This window comes from Mesocricetus auratus, unplaced genomic scaffold (genome assembly GCF_017639785.1).
Source record: "Mesocricetus auratus isolate SY011 unplaced genomic scaffold, BCM_Maur_2.0 Super-Scaffold_100066, whole genome shotgun sequence".
In the NCBI taxonomy this organism is placed as follows: domain Eukaryota; kingdom Metazoa; phylum Chordata; class Mammalia; order Rodentia; family Cricetidae; genus Mesocricetus; species Mesocricetus auratus.
The window spans coordinates 237862-259084 of record NW_024429235.1 but is presented as its reverse complement, the minus strand read 5'-3'; positions in this window follow the sequence as shown (position 1 = coordinate 259084).

Sequence of the window (21223 nt, the reverse complement as noted above, 5' to 3'; positions counted from 1 at the left end):
AAGCTGTCTCTTTTTGCCTGCTTGCTCTAGCTCTCACTACCAAATTCATTCATTTAGTGGCATTATAAACAACTTCTTTGGAATTTTTGTGTATAAGGAGACAAGCTAACATGTCCAGCCTCATGGACTGAACAATTACTGGAAACTTCACATTACCTAGCCTAAAGGCTGAGAAACTCAATCTTCTGCATTCTTCAAATTTCCATTGGTAGGAAGCCATGGTTGGGAAAGACCCCGAATTTATGGAAATAAAATATAAGCTTAAACAGGGAGGGCACCCCACTAGAGAACTTGGGAAGTGACCAAAGGACCCCATCCCAGGAACTGGCCAAACCACAGAATGGAATGTATGGTTTAGCAACCTTAAGTGCAGAAGGGCTGTAAACCCACAAAAGGCCAAATTCTGGGCTGCTGACCACCTGTGACAAAATGACCAGGGCGTCAGAGATGGGCAAACAAGATTTGTGGGAAACAAGGAGATGATAACCACCATTTACTTAGGGAGAGATGATTATCTCATACCAAGGTTTGAGGAATTTACAACGTGTAGGTCAGGAAGACATCTACTTCCCCTGGTCAGTAGTCATGTACCGCCCCCGTCACAAGATAGGGACCCCTCCCAAAGGCTTGTGGTTTTTGTCTTTAAAAGCTGATTGTAACTGAACCTCGGGGCCAATCGGTCTAAAAGCTGACCGAAAGGACCATCTGCAGATGCCTAATTAAAGCCTCTTGTGTGTTGTATCAATTGGCGCATGGACTCTTGATTCTTGGAGTGACGAATCCAGCTTGGGGACCCCTCCTCAATTCGGGTACCCCAACATCGGAGGTTCCACCGAGATTGTGTCCTCCAGACTCAACTCCACTGCCAATTGGAGGTAAGACTGACCTCAAAATTTATGTTCTGTGTGTTCTCTACTGTCAGAGTCTATTCTGCTGCGGGACCTGTATTTGTGCTCTGGGGGGCCTGTATTACCCAGGTTTTGTTTTTGTGCCCCAGAGACCTGTTATTGTGCCCTGGGACGAAACTTCCAGGGACCTGTATTTTGACCTGGGACGAAAGTTCCAGGGACCTGTATTGCGCCCTGGGACAAAAGTTCCAGGGACCTGTATTGTGCCCTGAGATGGAAGTTCCAGGGACCTGTATTGTGCCCTGGGATGGATGTCCAGGGACCTGTATTGTGCCCTGAATGGAGGTGCCAGGGACCTGTATTGTGCCCTGGAGGGAGGTGCCAGGGACCTGTATTTGAGCCTCAGATGAAAGTCGTGAGGACCTCAAGTGCCTGCAGAACCTGTATTTCATGCCCGCACCAGAATCTCCTTTATAGCCACTGCCTGTCTGTTGTCTTTCGTACTGTTTGTCTTCATCTGTACCCAGGGGACAATCTCTAACAACCCCCTTAAGTTTGACTTTAGATCATTGGCCAGAAGTCCTGGACCAGCGATGGAGGTCCGAAAGAAGAGATAGCAAACTTTTTGTTCTTCAGAATGGCCCACCTTTAACGTGGCATGGCCTAGGGATGGTACCTTTAATATCACCATTATTTTGCAGGTTAAAGCTCGGGTTGTTCAACCCAAACCTCAAGGCCATCCTGACCAAGTCCCTTACATCATCACCTGGGAAAGTCTGAGCTGCAACCCACCCCCCTCTACCAGGCTGCATCCAAGGAAAGATGGAACAGCAGGAGGGAGACGATAAGCCTGGGACCTCCCTGGCTTTCCCACTCCACTCGAAGGGGGGAGGGAAATACCAATACTGGCCCTTCTCCTCTGCTGATCTCTACAACTGGAAAACTCATACCCCTTCTTTCTCACAAGACCCCCAGGCCCTAACAGGTCTCATCGAGTCCATCCTCATGAGATGATTGCCAGCAGCTACTACAAACACTCCTCACAAAAGAGGAGAGGCAGAGAGTCCTCCTGGAAGTAAGAAAGAATGTCCTGGGGCTGGACGGGAGACCTACCCAGCTTCTCAATGAGATAGAAGCACACTTTCCCTTAACCCGCCCGGAATGGGTCTTCAATACACCACATGGTAGGGAGTGTCACCATCTCTATTGCCAGACTCTGTTGGCAGGTCTCAAAGGGGCAGGGAGATGCCCCACAAATTTGGGCAAGGTAAGTGCAGTAACTCAAGGTAAGGAAGAAACCCCTGCTGGGTTTCTAGAGCCCCTCATAGAGGCTTAGAGAATGTATACTCCTTTTGACCCCAGGCCCAGGAGAGGGAAGCTGACATAATCATGCCATTCATCCGACAGTCAGCACCCAATATACGCACTAAGTTACAATGCCTTGAGGGGCTGCAGGGATATGCCCTGCAGGACTTAGTAAAGGATGCTGAAAAGATTTTTAACAAAAGGGAGACACAGGAAGAGAAGGAGGAGACACTATGTAAGTTGCAGGAGGAGAGAGAGGACAATAAAGATAGAAAGCACAATAAGGAATTAACAAAATTTTGGGAGACACAGGAAGAGAAGGAGGAGAAGCTATGTAAGTTAACAAAAATTTTGGCCACCATAGTGCAGGAGTCTAAATATAGGCCTAGACAGGCGAGAAAGCTGGGAGACAAAGCAAGACAAAGCTAATGCAGTCGGGTATCCTTAAACCCTGTCATAGTCCATGGGACACTCCCTTCCTCCCTGTGAAGAAGCCAGCCACGGGATTAGAGACCAGTGCAGGACCTACGGGAAGTGAATCGGGGGGCAGAGGACTCAGTGCACATCCTACACCTACCCCAGAGATACCCATGAACACTCCTACAGGGTACATAAACAGTACCCCAGAGACGAGACTCATAGTTTTTCAGGTCTCCCTTTCTTATCAAGTCTCTAGGGTACTGGAAGGCAATCTGGGATGGTAGTATCCATTAAACATTAGCTTTTTCTAATTTGGGTTGATGTGATCTGATCTGGATTGCTGCATCTTCAGAGAGTCTTATTGATATGTAGAAACTTTTTATTTATATTCAAGAGGACAAGGGGAAGTTTCTATGGAGACCAGGAAGATGATAGGGTCTGCAATCAAAGCCAGGGAGAGTGCTATTGAAATGTATATCTTTGCAGATCTAGAAAAGTATATTTCTTCTGTGGGAGGTGTGGTCAGGACTCATACTACTGTGTCTTTAAGCACAAGCTAACCCTATGGGAGGTGCTCTTGTCAATCAAGTGGCACTATAAAATCAGGCCCTCCATATGACCTGCCAGTCAGAAGTTGTGCAGGGCTCTTCTGGTCACCAGCATTCAGGCAGGGCTGTGAAGAGGAGCCAGTGGTTTGTGTGCTGTGGAGCAGTTGCTGCTGCAGGGAGCTGAGCTGAGACCTTCAGTTATCTGGAAACCACAACATGGTGAGCTAGGGGATGCTGTCTGCAGATGGGGAGGTGTGGCAGACAGAGTCCTGCCTGTATCTGGGGGAAAACTGAGGCCAGATTCCTTGTCTTGTGAAGTCCCATGTGGTACTTGTAAATTCTTCGACCTAGGGGAGCTACTCTCAATAACTTTGCTCTGATTAGAGCACTGTGAGTCAGCAGATGTGTGCAGGAACAATGTTCTAGTCAACTTCAACATTCTTTCCCTTTTTTAAATTTAAGTAAGAGCCGGGCAGTGGTGGTGCACACCTTTAATCCCAGCACTCGGGAGGCAGAGGCCAGCGGGTCTCCATGAGTTCGAGGCCAGGCTGGACCGATAGCCTCCAAAACAATACAGAGAAACCCTGTCTTGTAAAAACCAAAAAAAAAAAAAATTAAGTAAGAAACACGGTTGTTTCACATGTCAACCCCAGTTCCCTCTTCATCCCCTCATCCCCATTTCTACCCCCAGGTCCCCCAGTTCCCCACACAGTCTCCTCTCCAATCCCCTGGTAGAGTGAGGCCCTTCATGGAGGATCTCTATAGTCTGTCATGTCATCCAGGGAAGAGACTAGTGTCCCGCGCTACCGTCTCGCCAGCAAGAACGACGCAGAACACTCGGATCCTTCTGCAGTAAAGCTTTAATGCATCTTGAGAGATAGATGATCAGCTTCTTAGAGGGAGACCCCAAGCTAAGAAACCCAGCCCCTTATATAAGCCTAGGAGCTCCGAGTGAGATGTGTAGAGCCGGGATTGGTGGTTTGCACATCACCCCAGATGACGCCACGGGAGAGGCACAGCTTAAACGGTTAACTCCAACTGACAGCAGATGTCAGCGCCATCTTCTAATGGTTAACTCCAACTGACAGCAGATGTCAGCGCCATCTTCTAACGGCAATAGCGATAGCGAGGGCGGCTCCTCACATCTCCCCTATTCATTTATTTTTGAAGCAATAGGACACCCACAACTTTGGAGTGGAGATAGAGGTCAAATCCCCATGTGCAAATTCGGAACATGTACAAAGCTCCTCTCCAGGGTCTTATCCCCAGAGAGAGCCCTGACCAGTCCGATGTCGTTTTTCTGGGGGAAGGAGATCATGACATAGAACCTTCATGCAAGATGACTTATCTCCCAGGAGAAAGTCGTTATACCGCAGACCTCTCCTGTGCAGTGCTTAGCCTTGCAACTCCTTGGGCTGCTGAAGCCTACCCACTCTATCCCGTGCAATGAGACTAGCCTCGTGGGGTGCAAGAGCTGGGAGGCCAGCGACCTATTGCTTTAACATGGTTAACCAAATGTCAGGGAGGCTCCGTGTTCTAAGGCAGCAAGTGCTTGTGCCACCACCACTTTGTCTCTTTTGTTTGGGCTCTGAGCTTACACACCATCCAAAGCATCAACACTATTCCACAGCAGAGAACTAGGCTAAATGATCCTACCCCCACCCATTCCTTAAAATAAGAAAATGCAGATGAAATCCAGGAGGAGAGGCCTTCCATCAGAGAAAGATCCAGATGCGTCGAATTCACTTGCAGGATCGCCATTCTCAACTCACGGAGTGTCTGCTCAAACTCAAAAGTCCAATTCTGTAATAAATGTTGAGACAGAGCTTGTGACAGGTTAGCTGCTCTTGTAAAATTCTCATATTGTACTGAAGTGACACAAAGGCCAGGCAACTTTTGTTCACATCCCAATTGGGCCATCTGCCACAATATATCCAATTGTTCCTGAACCAAATTAATCTGTTGGTTTACCAACATCAGGCCTCCTTGTATCTGAGAATTGGCAGTGGCCTGTTTATCTAGGACCATGGTCACAGTGGCCTATAGTTCATTAATGGTTTGAGTTGTCTGCACAGTGGCAGAAAGTGCAAGGGCCGAGGCGGTAACCGAAGCAGTAACCGCGGCGGTGGCTATCAGGCCCACAATAATAGCAGAGATCCCAAAAATCTCGCTTTTCCCTAAACAAACTCAAATTACTTGGCGTCTCAACAGGAACTGGAACAAATCGAGGCATGCGCATTACCAAAGCAAAAGGGTGCTTAATAGCATCCCAGCATAATGCATAAAAACAATTCTAAGCAGAGCAATTTATTTCTTTCTGATTCTTACCTAAGGTATCATTACTCACAACCCAAATAAAGGGCAGCTGAATAATTAGTTCTCTTAAAAGGGGTATACTTAACATTGGAGGAGGACCAATCAGATGATCCATAGCTCTGTCCCTCACTCAGACTGTTGCCTAATGCCCCTTTCCAATCAAAAGTAATCTGTCCCTTCTCACTATCATAGGAGAAAGATCAGTACAGCTTCCATTAATTCAAAAGGATTAGCATTAGATCTTTCTGGATCCATATGAATAAAATTATCCTTTAATGAAGAAATCACAGTAAAGCACAAGCTTCCTACTAATGACAAGGTTCTCTCATCCTGAAAACTCTGTATCTGAGGATCTAAAGGCAAAAAGGCAAGCCCCAACTCTCTATTAGTTGTGAAAAATCTAGGGAACACCTGGGCATTCTGCATCACTGGCATCGGTAGGGGGAAGGTAGACATGATGGCCCACCGTAACTCTCCCATCATACTAGGAACCATCATCCCGAGTAGGAGAGTCTTCATCACCCACTTGGCCTCCATCCTTCTTATTCTGGAGTTGTGAAGGAGCTCTTCGAGTGAGTCTTTCAGGGATCCACAGGGGGTTTTCTTCCTCCTGTGGAAAAACACACACAGCTCCCCTGGATCTTATAAGAATAGGATCCGGGCCTTTCCAGAGATCAGTCAAGACATCTTTCCATTTTACCATTTCTTTTGGCCTATCAGGCTCTAAACTGTGGCGATCGGCCGCAGTGTGGCCTTGGGCATCAGAGTTCAAGAAATTAAGGGTAAAAAGTGCCATGGATACAGCAACTCTTGGTACCGAGGGTAGAACATCCTCAATACTCCCCTTTTGTTTAATCAGATATGATTTGAGTGTACGATGGGCACGTTCCACAATGCCCTGTCCTTGAGGGTTATAAGGTAGGCCAGTTAGATGGGTAACATCCATTTGCCGACAAAACTGTCGGAATTTTTGAGAGGTATATGCTGGTCCATTGTCTGTTTTTAAAATTCTGGGTTTTCCCCTAAGCACTCCAGGCCTCAAGGCAATGTTGAATCACATATGAGGCCTTTTCCCCTGTTAGGGGTGTGGCGAACATTACGCCAGAACAGGTGTCAACAGAAACATGAACATATTGAAGCCTTCCAAAAGAGGGAATATGAGTAACATCCATCTGCCACATCTGCAATGGTCTAATGCCACGTGGGTTTATTCCCATGTGGGGAGTAGGTAAGAATTCGCAGCAATTCTGGCATTGAGTAACAATTTCCCTAGCCTCTTTCCTGGATAGAGCAAAACGACGGCGCAAGGTCTCAGCCGTCACATGAAAGCGCTTATGGAATTCTTTTGCTGCTTGTGCATGGGTAGACAAGGCAGCGGCCACCAGCTTTGTAGCCTTGTCCGCTAAGTCATTCCCTAAGGACATGGGACCTGGGAGTCCAGAATGTGCTCGGACATGGGTAATGAAAACAGGAAATCTCCTATTTAACAAGGCAGCTTGTATCTTTTGAAAGATGTTAGCAACTCTGCTGGAGGATCTTATTATTCCAGCTATCTCAAGGAGATTAACTGCATTAACCACATAAGAGGAATCTGATACAATATTGAGGGGTCCTGGAAAAGCCTCAAGAACCTCCAGTACTATCAGACATTCTACAACTTGAGGTGAAGTTTCATTATATTGTTTAGATATAACCCTATCCTTGACCACATAAGCTCCCATACCAGTTTTTGATCCATCAGTGTACACCACAGTCCCATCTGGGAGTGGGTCTTTAGCTGTCACTTGTGGAAACACTATAGCCTGGTTTAGGGCAAACTGTAAAATTGGATGCTTTGGAAAATGATTATCAATTTGTCCTGAAAAGGAAGTAACTAAAACTGCCCAATCACTAGATGTGGCTGCCAAGGTCTGAACTTGTGCAGCAGTATAAGGCACAATCAAGGAATCAGGATCCCTGCCAAAATGTGTAACAGCTGCTTTTATTCCGCTGAAGCGAGCTGTGCAACAGCATCAGGGTACCAGTCAATAATCTTAGCAGGGGAAGCATTTGGATGAATCCAAAGTAATGGTCCATGTTGCCACAGGACTGCAGTTGGCAATTGAGCTGTCTTAAAAACACACAGATTAAAAGGTAGTGACTCCTCAATACGTTGTAATTGTGCTTCCTGTAAGGCCTCTTCCACCATCTGTAAGGCTCGGTGGGCGGCAGGGGTAAATTTTCTGGGTGAGGAGATATGAGGCTCACCCTCCAGGAGATCGAAGAGGGGTTTTAGATCAGCAGATGGAATTTTTAAAAAGGGCCTCAACCAATTTATATCTCCCAGAAGTTTCTGAAAATCATTTAATGTTTGTAAGTGGTCTTTGCGAATTTCTATTTTCTGAGGAACTATATTTTTGGGAGTAATCATTGAGCCCAAAAAGAGGCCTGTATCTGCAATTTGAACCTTTTCTGAGGCAATCTCTAATCCCCACTGTTTTAATTCAGCCACCAGCATGGGGAAAGCCTTTTGTAAAACATCTAACTCTTTGTGACAAATAAGAATATCGTCCATATAATGGATCATGATTAAAGATGTAAATTGCTTCCTAATTGGCTCCAAAGCCTCCTGCACATACAGCTGACATATTGTTGGGCTATTGGCCATGCCTTGCGGCAGTACCTTCCACTGAAATCTCTTGTCTGGTTCCATATGATTAAGAGAAGGGATAGTGAAGGCAAACCTTGGTCTATCCCGTGGGTAAAGTGGAATAGAGAAGAAACAATCCTTAATATCTATAATAATAAGCTTCCAATCTTGAGGAAGTGCAGAAAGCAAAGGAAGGCCTCTTTGAACAGGGCCAAAAAGATGCATCTGATTGTTAATGGCCCGCAGGTCATGGAGTAATCTCCACTTCCCAGATTTCTTCTTAATAACAAAAATTGGTGTATTCCATGGGGAGGTAGAAGGCTCTAGATGCCCCAGCCGTTCCTGTTCTTGCACTAATCTTGTGACAGCCTCTAATTTTTCAGAGGATAGAGGCCATTGAGAGACCCATAACGGCTCCTCTGTTTTCCATGGTATGGGTCGTGAAGCCTCAACGGCCCCTAAATAAAACCCAGTCCTTTTCTACCCCGATTTCCGTGTTGCGTAATGGGTGTTATTCTGCCTTGTTCTTGCCTACCCAAGCCTCTACCGTTTGTATACCCCATCTTTGCCATAATGGCTGATGCCTGGGGGAGTATTCATTAGTTAGGGTCATGCCCATGGCTTGTAACACATCCCGTCCCCATAAATTTACAGGGAGTGGCAACACATAGGGGGTAAAACATCCCTGTTTGCCCTCAGCATTCCGCCAGGTTAAGGCTGAGGCACTGATGGCAGGAGAGGACTGGTATCCAAGACCTTGTAGAGAATGAGATGAAACAACAGTGGGCCAAGACTTCGGCCACCAATGGAGTGAAATAATGCTTTTGTCTGCTCCCGTATCCATTATCCCTTCAAATTCTTTTCCATTAATTAACAATTTTATTGTAGGTCTCTCATTTAGGGGTATAGCCAGATAGGCTGAATCACTTCCAGAAGATCCCATAGCCCTTTTTTGTAAAGTGTAGGTTTCTCCATCCCCGAGGGAGGGCAGCAACACCAGTTGTGCAATTCTATCTCCCTGCTTTATAGAAAATACACCCCGAGGGCTAGAACAGAGAACTTGAATCTCCTCTTTATGATACGGGTCAACAATTCCAGGATATATAATGAGTCCCTGTAAAGTTAAGGAGCCACGGCCCAGAATAAGCCCAATGGTGGCAGGGGGCAAAGGTCCAGGGGAATGGACTGGGACCGGTTGAACATTCATTTGGGGCATGAGTAAGAAGTCGGAGGCGGCACGCAAGTCCATTCCGGGGGTTCCTCGGAAACCTCTACTTCCTCTTGATTGCTTTTCTGAAATTGGTTCCCATATTTCTGAGGGCCCTGGGACCATGGGCCCCGTGACCCGTTTTTTGATTGGGGTACCTTGGGTTCTTCAATAGGGGGCAGAAGCCTCCCTTTTACATCCCGGACTGACCTGCATTCGCTAGCCCTATGATAACCTTTACCACAACGATGGCAAAGCTTCGATTCTCTTGTTCTTTCAGGGGCTTGACAATCTTTCTTAAGGTGCCCCATTCTCCCACAATTAAAACAAGCTTTTCGACTAGATAAATCTCTACACCTGTGCGTTTGTAAAATGGCGGCAGCTAGTCCTGCATTGGTTAGGGGTCCCCCCAGCTCCCTGCACACTCTGAGCCAATCTTGTAAACCTTTGCTTTTGCGAGGGGCGATAGCCGCCGACATTCCTGGGTTGCTTGTTCATAGACAAGTTGCTCAATCAGGGGCATAGCTTGTTCTGAATCACCAAAGATGCGACTGGCGGCCTCTGTCATTCTGGCCACAAAGTCTGAAAATGGCTCTTGGGGTCCTTGGACAATCTTTGTAAGGTGTCCACTGGACTCTCCCCTTTTGTGAGGGCCTTCCATGCTTTAATAGCGGCGGCCGACACCTGACCATAGACACCCCAGATGTAGTTGGTTTGATTAAGGGCATGTTGACCCTGACCTGTCAGCATTTCAAATGTCCACTGCCTCTGATTCTCATCTTCAGCCGTGGCATTAACTCTAGCTTGTGCCTGGGCTGCATCATACCAGAGAGCCTTCCATTCCATGTATTGTCCCATGTTGGGAAGCACTGCTTTCACTGTCGTCTGCCAGTCAGTGGGAGTCATGGCAAAATTAGCAAGCCTTTCCACCTGTAATGTGGTAAAGTTAGCATTGACCCCATAATTACGAACGGATTCGGCCAATTCTTTGATTTGATTGTAATCTACAGGGGTATGTACTCTTCCGCCTTCCACATTCTCGAATACTGGAAAAGCTACTTGTATTTTTCTCCGTTCCTCTAAAGGTAAAAAGGAGTCAGTACCAGTATTCAGCCGAAGCTCATACTGCGGAGGCGCTGAGGGGCGTGAGCCCGCCGGATTTATAGGTGGTGGCCTCACATTCATTTTTGTTTTCAGTGGCCGGTGTCTATCAGGGTGATATCTTTCTTCCTCATACCGTGCCACCTCCTCCTCTAGACCACCTTCTTCGCTAGAATACAGAGTGTCAGAATCAGAATTATCTAGCTCCAAGGCTTCTAGCTCTACTGTAGGGTATAGACTAGATTCTGGCTTTTTCTTTTTCTTAGATTTGTTAGGGGGTGAATGATCACTCCCTTCTTTCTCTCCCCTTTCTTAACTTCTTGGGGAGGGCCTTTTTTCTTAGACATGTCTTTCCTTTTGCGAGCTCCCATTCTCTCACTCCGTTCAGTTTCTGACATGCTATCCTGAACTTCCTCTAAGGTTCCCTGACTTTCTATTATAGCAGGGTGACAGGCCTCATCCTCCAAGCAGTTTTTAACTAGCTTCCAAATGGCTTTGGTACCTAAGTGGAGATCTCCTTCTGCATGCTTCCTGTCTAGTTCTTTACCTAGCTTGTTCCATGAGGCCACAGTGAGGGACCCGGAACAAGCATACCATGGTGCCACTCTATCTACCTCCTTCACAAAATTTTGAAGTGTTCGTGGTGCAATTTTGAGATCTCTTTGTTTTAGCACAGTCTGTAGGGCAGTAACCACTGACTGTGACAACCCCATCGCGCTAGCGGCTTATCTAAAAACGGCGCTCAACTCCGTTACCAGACTGACAGCACCAGACTGACAGCACCAGACTGACAGCACCAGACTGACAGCACCAGACTGACAGCACCGTTCTGTCAGCACCAGCCACGATGAAGGAGAAGGACAAACAGGACTAGCACCAAAGCCTCCACTGACCCGTCCCACGGTGATGACAAACTAAGGCCAAAGTCGAGAAAGGGGGTATTCAGGATAAAGCATACCTCTCTGAACTTACGTCCCTGCAGTTCTGAATCCGCCCCGTCTTCCGAGGGGTCTCCCGCGGCGCCGGCGATGTTGAAGAGTTCCCGGGTTTCGGCACCAGATGTCCCTCGCTACCGTCTCGCCAGCAAGAACGACGCAGAACACTCGGATCCTTCTGCAGTAAAGCTTTAATGCATCTTGAGAGATAGATGATCAGCTTCTTAGAGGGAGACCCCAAGCTAAGAAACCCAGCCCCTTATATAAGCCTAGGAGCTCCGAGTGAGACGTGTAGAGCCGGGATTGGTGGTTTGCACATCACCCCAGATGACGCCACGGGAGAGGCACAGCTTAAACGGTTAACTCCAACTGACAGCAGATGTCAGCGCCATCTTCTAACGGTTAACTCCAACTGACAGCAGATGTCAGCGCCATCTTCTAACGGTTAACTCCAACTGACAGCAGATGTCAGCGCCATCTTCTAATGGCAATAGCGATAGCGAGGGCGGCTCCTCACAGACTAGGACCACTTTCAACAATCAACCTGAGAAAGCATCCCTAATAGTGGTGTTGGGGTACCCCAAATTGAGGACGGGTCCCCAAGCTGGATTCATCACTGCAAGAATCAAGAGTCCACACGCCAATTGATGCAACACGCAAGAGGATTTAATTAGGCATCTGCAGATGGGCCTCTCGGTCAGCTTTTAGACTGATTGGCCCCGAGGTTCAGTTACAATCAGCTTTTAAAGACAAAAACCACAAGCCTTTGGGAGGGGTCCCTACCTTATGATGGGGGTGGGGGAGGTACATGACTACTGAACAGAGGAAGTAGATGTCTTCCTGACCTACACGTTGTAAATTCTTCAAACCTTGGTATGAGTTAGTCATCTCTCCCTAAGTAAATGGTGGTTATCATCTCCTTGTTTCCCACAAATCTTGTTTGCCCATCTCTGACGCCCTGGTCAGTTCATCACAGGTGGTCAGCAGCCCGGAATTGGCCTTTGGTGGGTTTACAACACTTCTGCAATTAAGGTTGCTAAACCACACATTTCATTCTGTGGTTTGGCCAGTTCCTGGGTTATGGCCCTTTGTGTACTTTCTGAGTTCTCTAGTGGGTTGCCATCCCTGTTTAAGCTTATATTTTATTTCTATAAATTTGGGGTCTTTCAGTGGGATGGGCACTCAAAGTCTATATGTACACCAGGGATAAATACTACCCAAGGCCCCATAGATTACCTAGGCCTCCTCACTGACACATACATTCAGGGGGTTCAATATTCTTGATGTGTATATGGAAACACCTTGTCTAACTCAGGGAGTCCTGGTTATTCCAGTCTCTTCTTGACATTCAACACCTTGCATTTATCATTTGCCTGTAATCTCCAGCCATAGTTGCTTTTGAGCAGGTTGTCCAGAGGCATTTCATATATTTGGTAGCAGTCCCCATTATCCCTCCATGTAGAAGAGTAGAACTGGTGATATAAAGGATTTGCCAATGCTTAAGAAATAGTCTGCCTCCCATAATAGAATTCAGCTGAGGGAGGACTGCCTCTGAAATACCCAAATATAAGTATATACTAACCAGCCTTGTTGGATGCTAGGATCCAAAGTTGTTCACCAGGATTGTCCAAACTTTTGGTTTCAAAGCATTACAAAGCAGCCAACCCTGTTTTACAACCACCCTCTAGGCCCATCCCTTTGTCAAAGAACAGACCTCTGACAAGCTGCTCAATGAGACATCACAGGGCCACAACAAACCTTAAATCCTGGTGTCATAAAATTCTAGCTTTTCATTTGTTTTGGTTTTGTTTGTTTGTTTTTGTTTTTTCCAAACAGGGTTTCTCTGTATTGCTCTAGAGGTTGTCCTGGAACTCACTCTGTAAACCAGGCTGACCTCTAAATCACAGAGATTTGCCTACCTCTGCCTCCCAACTCCTTGGATTAAAGGCAGGCACTTCCAATGCCTAGTTAATTGTAGTTTTTTTCTTGAGAAAAGCATAGTTTTGCCAGGTGGGTAATAAGATACCAGAAGAAAATTATTTCAAAATAAACACTATTGTGTTAAGAACTTACCTCTTCAAGCAAGGCTATTATTTAATCCCTCAGGCTGGAAGAAGGAACATTCTTGGAAGAATTATTAATGGCATTGGTGCCAAGGACTAGGGAGCTTTCCCAAATGTCCTGATGTATTGACAATGAAACCAGAGCTCCTTCTCTAAAAGCTGCAGTATGTTTGGGAGAGCTGCTAATGGTCTGTGGCCAGGGATCTTTGGGAAGGGTTTCTTAAAATCTTGGGAACCTACCTATTTGCACCTTATGGAGCTAATTGTTGTGTGTCTTAAGACCACTTGTTTTTAGTTAGTAATGTTCTTGAGATACTCTGTACCATATTGAAACTATGGTATTTAGAACAGGTCTGCTGAGCTATCATTTCATGTATTTATTTGGGTAGTTATTGTTTGTTTGCTTTTCAAGACAGGGTTTTACTGTGTAGCAGTCATGGCTCTCCTATAACTCCCCATGTAGACCAGGCTGGTCTTGAAGTCAGTGAGCTCAGACTGCCTCTGCATCCCAAGTGCTAGGATTAAAGTCATGTGAAACCACCACCCAATGATCTTTTAATTCTGTTGAGACTTGAATAGGACACAAGTTAGACTGTGGTGTTGTTGGTGCATGTGGTGACCTGTGCAGTGATTTGGACCTCTGTGCATCCCAGTATAGATTTACTGGGTAATGGGAGATTCTGCAGCCCTGGGATTGGAAGATGTAATTCTTGCAGTATTACTTTCCAGTGTTCACATATGGTTGCAGTGGGAAGACAGAGTAAAAAACTGAAAGTGTGCTTTCTGGAAGTTTTGAATATTGCTTTCCATTTCCAGGTTTGTGTTATAAATACTGCAAATAGTTAAGGAACTTTTAGAAAAATGGTGCTGTGGGTCATCTTTCACAAACACATGATAAGAATGCTTGTAACTTAGTGGTGAAAGTAACCACAATGAGTGTTATTATATGCAATTTAGTTCCAGGGAAGAAAAGGAGTTTCTAATCTGCAGAAATTCTTCCAATGTGCATGTTGTTGAGCAGGTAGATTGGGCAGAATCCATTAATTGTGTCATAATCTATGGAAGCACATTTTAAGTTATTTTTCTGTGTTGTTTTGTGATTGAGCATCAGCAGGGCTTCATTATCTAAAACAACAAGGAATTACAAGGAGTTGCTGATCCATTTCAAGAGAGAACTCTTGAGCATGGGGCTTCTGATTTTGGATAAAATATCAATTGCTCAAGGGTCAGAAACAACAGTTCAAGGGTCCCTTTGAAATAATTTTTGAATGTTGTGAAGTCTGTGTTTATTTAATTTTGATTAATACAGAGAGACATGTATGCACTCATGGTGCTAGCCATTCCCATTTGCATACATAGATCTCTCACTACATAATTTCTATACACATTGAACTATAGGGAGTAGGGCAACATTGGTCAAGATCACACTTTTCCTTTCCTAAGTTTTCTTTGGTCTTTTGATTAAAAGTCGACAGTATTTTTCCTGACTTATTTCTTGTTTTCTTCTTACCAACTCCTTCATTCTTTCAAAAAATATTTTACCTGGTTTTTGGTTGTTGTTTCTTTGTACAAGTATAGATCTCATAATTTGTGAATCTGTGTGCTGTTTTTATATAACTGTAATAGAATTATATCATTTTCTTGAAAATGTTGGACCTTCACAGTTTGTCTTCATAAAATTTCTTATGTTATCAGTTCCTTAAGATTGCATTTTTGGGGAAAGTTGCTGAGGTGAGACACTTCTAGTTTCTTTCTTCTTTTACTCAGATGCTTGCCTCTTCTGATTTTCTGGCTTACCTGGGTTTCCCAGTGCTATCTTCATGTTTGTGTCTTTGCTGCTTAAGTGTTTGATATGACTAAAACACTGGCTTTAGATTTTTAAAACCTCATGCTTTATTGCTCTGCCTTATAATTAGCCTCAGGTGTCGACATTACAAAACCTAGGGTCATCTGAGTGAACATCAGTGGTGTTCTTATATCAGAATGTCTAATTTCTGCCATAAAAATTGCATTGACTTGGTTGATATGGGAAGAAGACTTCACTGAGTTGGCAATGTCTATGAGCAAGAGGGTCAAGGCTGGTTAAGAGAGCAGGTGAGCAAAAGACAGTGACAAAGCAGAAGAGAAAATCAAGAAACAATGGTTCCACAAGTTTTAACTTCAGTTACTATCTTGAATTTCTCTCTTAATCTCCCACAGTGATAGACAATGGCCTAGGGGTAACAACAGAATCAGTTCAATAAATAGCTGAGTAACTTTTACTGAGATAATTTAATCAAAGCAAGAGAGAAGAATGTTGGAACAAAAAAGGTTCTTCAAAAGTGATTTTTTTTGCTGTAATGGACATGGAAATGTTGATTTTTGGAAGAATGTTGAAAATATCTAGATTTTAGTTAGCAAATGCCATAAAGCCTCTCCACTGACTGTAGTTGTAGGTCATGAAAGATGGGAATGTAGAGATTAATAGCAGACACTGGATGTCAGGGTCAGAATGTTAGTGGGTAAAAGGCTCTCCAGGCCACCCTGGAATCTGCCTGACCTACTCCCATTGAGACACATGTGCTTTAGGGTGTTCAGGCTGAAGTCCATGGGTCCTGGAACATGATGGCCCTTCCTGTTCCTGATGAATTGATGCCCTTCATCAGGCAGTGAAGTATTTAGGCTAATTTGTATTTCACCATTTATTCCCTTAGTAGTCAAGCAAGTGTGTGAGCTTAACAAGACAAATGTTCTTAGACATTATTCTTTATACTCTGTATGGCTTACAATTTCATGTTATCCTGGCAACTATAACTGTATAAAACCTGCAAATTGCCACTATCTTATGTTTCTGATAAATTTATAAAAAGTCTGATTGCTCTCAATAAAACAATCATATCCTTGCCTTGCTATGGCCTTCTAGGCCAAACCTGACTTCATTCCTTTCAATCCCTGAGCTGGAACATGCTCAGACAATGCCTGGATTTTGTGCTCAGGGACTGGTTGATTTTGACCTCAGGGATTTCTTTGATTAATGCTTAATTGGTCAAGGTGAGTTTTTTGGCTCTGCTTTAAGGACAGAGTCTATTTCTTTCACTGTCTCTTTTGTCAACATTGACTCTTGTTTCATAGAAGAGGTGTTTCTTTCACTGACCCTGGTTTCAGTTAAACTGTGTATTTCTTTGGGATTCAAGGTCAGGGTGAGTTTTTGAGGTTCTTGCTTAATGGTCATAGGGTTTCTATTTCAGTGCCTCTGGTTTCAGGGTCTAGGGGGGTATTCCTTGACTGGTCCATTTGCTCAGAGCTTCATAAATTTGTTTTTCCCCATTAGTTTACTGGTGCAAACATGAAAACAGACATCATATTGCCTGTACAAATGTTGTCACAATTACTTTTCTCTACAGAATAAATAGGGTTGTGTGTTGGATAATGATTATACCAAATCTTTTATAATAAATGTACTTCCTTCTTTTCATACTCATGACAATTGCAATTTGCAAAGCCTTCAAGAGATTGATTGCACACAAATATTTACATCTATAAAATACAAAACATTAGCATCCTGACAATATTCATAGTGTTTCACTGCAGTTTCATATTTTCTCAAGATTTTGATACATACAAAAGGATTTACACATTGACTATTCATAGGGTTTCTATCCAGTATGTGTTTTTTTATGTGTTTGGAGATGACTTTGACTTGCAAAGACTTTGTAAGTCTTATTACATTCATAGTGTGTGGCAATGTTTTGTTTTTGCTTCAACAAAGAAAGCTTTCCTAAAAATGAGAGCTAGTCATTCTAGTGACACATACAGACCAGGCACTGATGGCACTTTAATTCAAAATACTTGGGAGAAGGAGGCAGATGGGGTCTGTGAGTTTGAGACCACCCTATGATACAATCAATCTAAAAGAGGAGCAGAGCCAAGTGGTGATAGCCACAATTTAATCCCAGCACTAGGGGAGTGGAGACAGGGATGAATGTGACTGCGTGAAGAGAGAGTGTATGGAGCAAAGAGACAGAAATTCAGGAATAAGTCTGAGGTTTAAAAGAGAAGGCATTCAGTGTGAGGATTATAGTTCATAGGATACCCCATTTGTTCTGAGTATTTGTAGAGGTAAGAACTCGTGTTTGTTTGCACTATTTCTCTGATCTTTCAGATTTAGCCTCATATATGTCTCAGGAATTTTATTACTCAGAAATATCAGAATTCTGCCATCAATAGGGTTTTCCTCCAGTGTGTTTTCTTTTATATTTTTGAAGTCTACTGTGCTGAGAAAGATTTTACCACATTGAGTACATATGTAGGGTTTCTCTCTGTCAGGGACCTCCAGCCATCAGTCAGCTAGGCTGTATCACGTACTCATAGAGAAGACGTGACACTAAGACCACCCTGCCACCCCTTCTGACATAAAGCAAATTCCAAGTAACAAGCCTGGGGTTTACCAGTCAGTTAAAGATTAGCTTAACTGGAAAAACTACAAGGTCCTCAGAAGATAGGCCTGAGCAGTAGTAAATTGTAATAGATAGGATCAGATTCTGCTGTCAGGTTAGCAAGCAACATAGGAATTCTTACCCCTGACCTCTTGCCCTGTAGATTAGGTAGCCAGGCAATGCAGCAGACCACCTCTCCCACTGACCTCTTGCCCCTGCAGCTGCAAGCACACCTTCCCCCTTTCCCTCCTCAGTTCTCCTATATAAATCCCCTTGTGATGAAATAAAGTTGTCGCCTTGATCAGAATCCTGTCTTGGCGTCCATTCCTGTATCCCCTGTCCTCCATCTTTCTCCTAGGTGTCCACCAGACCCACGTTGAATGTCCTGCGGGTCGGGACATATTTGGCGCCCAGCATGGACTGAAGTCGGATAGCCAGGAGGAAGAAGCCACTCACGTAGTGAAGGGCTCTTCCAGATCGTTCCCCAGAGGATGGCACAGTCTTCATTTCGGTGACCCGCCGCAAAGAGCAAGACAGGCGAGGTGGTGAGCAACAGTGCAGATCTTAAGGCCAATGTAAGTGATAGGACAGGCATTCTCTCAAAAGTCTTTCTTTCCGGGCTCAATGAAGCCCTCAGGATACAAGGAATTAGGGTGAAAAAGAAGGATCTTATACAATTCTTAGGAGTAACATAGGTTAAAAATAAAGGTTTAAAGAGGTTAAAACTTATATGGGAATATGGGAGATGCTTGTCCCTGAAGGGGATGTTAAATATATATATATAAAGAGGTGGTGACTGCCTTCAAGATTAATAAGGGAATGTATAAGAAGGAAACTGTTGGCCAGATAATTGTGTATTTACTTGTGTGTGTTTTGATAGCCAGGAGAGCTAAAATGAAGCAAAACTTCAGAGGATTTTGGAGTTTAAAGGTTTAAAAGGCTCCTTCCCCTTTCACAGAAGCCATTGCTGCAGGTGTGTCACAGGTGCTGTGCCAGGGCTTGGGGAAGGGAAGGTGCTACCTGCATACTTGCAGAACAGCAGGAAATATCTGCTCCTGAACCAGTTAGCAGTATAAGAGACCTCAGTGCCTACTGAGGAGCAGCTAGATCAGAAAACAAACAAACAAACAAACAAAAACCATACAGGACCGAGAGATTAGGAACTAGAAATACAGAGAGGCAGAAACCTAGTGGTAAAATTCAGCAAAAACTAAGAGTCTTGAAAGATTTAGCAAAATCGCTCTCACAGGAGATAAGAACTTTTCAAGTTTCCTCAGATCAGAGAAATGTTCCTTTGTCTAAGGCAGCCTCGGGGCAAGCACCCCTCAAGTCATTGCTGGCAGCCACAACAGGTCAGATGCCTCCAGTACAGGTTAGTGTTAGAGAAGAGGAAAACAAAACAAACAAACAAAAAGAGCCCAAAACCTTCCTGTTTGTTATAAGGTGCTACCTGAAGAAGGACAAATACAAAAATATAGATCAGCAGTTAACACTTGAGATAGCAGTGTATAAACAGATTGGCCCAGATGCAGAGAGAACTTGGAACAAGCTTCCAGCTGCCAGGACACAGGCTAAGTAAAGGCTTCAGAAAGAGCAGGCATGGACCTAAAGAATTGTTTCAAAAATTTTGTCTCTAGGATAATACAGGCTTCGTCCAAAATAAGGGGAGATACAGGTGTTAAATCTTTGATTGAGACAACTAGCTTATAAAATGCTAGTACAACATGCCAGGCCATCCTAAGACCTTATAGAAAGGAAAGTGACACAAATGAGTCTATTAAAGATTTGTTCAGATAGAGGGCCTTATAGAGAAAGAAAGAAAACATAGATAAATTCAGATTTGTTCAGATTTTGGATGCTCATAAAACAAAAATTGGCTATAGCTGTTGGGTTACAAGAGACTTCAATTAAGGATGTTTCATTTCAACTAACTAATCATAACCTAGGCAATAGGAGAGATGAGAGATATGTGTGCCTGTTCTGTGTGTAAGGGGTGGCCACACCAGTATGTTTGGAATGTGAGTGTAAATGTGTAAATGTTGACACAAACAACTGTTTATATTACCTTGGATATGATTAAAAGCATACTTAAATCACTTCAGACATAGCTAAAAAGCTACCTAAATTGCTTTAGATATAGCCAAAAGGAGCATCCATCCAGTCAGTTAATGCCTTAACAGGAAAGATGAAAGATTTAAGCCTTCAGAGCCAGTCAATAGAAAATAGCAGAAGCCTAGGAGCCAAGAGAATCCACATGGATGATTCTATGGAGTTTAACAAAGGAGAGGATACAGAGATCTTCCTAAATTTCTATGGTTAAAAAAGAAAACCTAGAAGTTAGATGATTTGAAAACTTTTTTTTGTTTTTCAGGGAACTAGTCTTGGTCAGGCCCCACCCCCAAAGGTGTCTGTGTATATGCAAATTATCCCTTGTCAGCTAAGATGCAAATGAGGCCTTGTCAGCTAGTGAGAGCTATCTGTTAGACTGGATAAGACTCCTCACAGACTAAGTAATTTGCAAAAGTTATTTGGTACATATGTTGTGTTCTAACAGAAATTAAACCTCAATTTGGACAATTAAAAAAGGATAGTTTACAATCTTTTGAGCGATTTTCAGAATTGCTGGGAAATATTCAATGGTTATATCCTTTTTTAAAGTGTTCTACTGGTGACTTAAAACCCTTAAATGAGATTCTAAAAGAAAATAGTGATCCCAATACACCTGGAACGTTGACTAAAGAAGGTAACAAGGCTTAGTGTTAGAAAGTATAGTCTGGCATCAGTAGATGTTATATTAACAATACAATCCATGGGAAGCTTATGCTGTTTCCCCAGCCAAAGTGTTAAATCCTTATTTAAGCAGTAACCTGTATGGTGCTGAAATAGCATATGGAATCTGGGAGATATTTTGACAGAGAACAAAGTATAATAATGTTGTGCCAGGTTTGTGGATTCCCAGAGACTAACCCAAGGAGTCAACACTTCTGATGCAAAGGCAAAAGGTTCCTTTAATTCAGGCTGGTCAGATTGCATTTCTTTCCATGATGGAGTAGATGAGATGCCCACCAGCAAAAAAAAGGCACAAGTTTCAGTTTCCATGGTTACTTAGGGTCATACAAGATCTGGAGTAAAACAGTAACTATATATTTTGGGCTAGATATATCTGAGTAAGATAAGATAAGACTTACAGAGTTATTGAGGTTACCAGGGTCTGTCAGTTAGTCCCTGGGCCAGAGAATATTTACAACTGGCAGAGGACCTTTATGACCTACAATTAGCAAAGGAATGTTAACAGGAGTGGTGGACAGCTGCCTCCCCTTCTCTGAGAGCAGGGACTCAGGCACCCCTGATTTAAGGAGTTAAATCTTCCTTTGCCATCAAGAAATTGCCTCTCTCTGTATAGATTTAGGGCTCAAGATTTTAAACTTTTAATTTT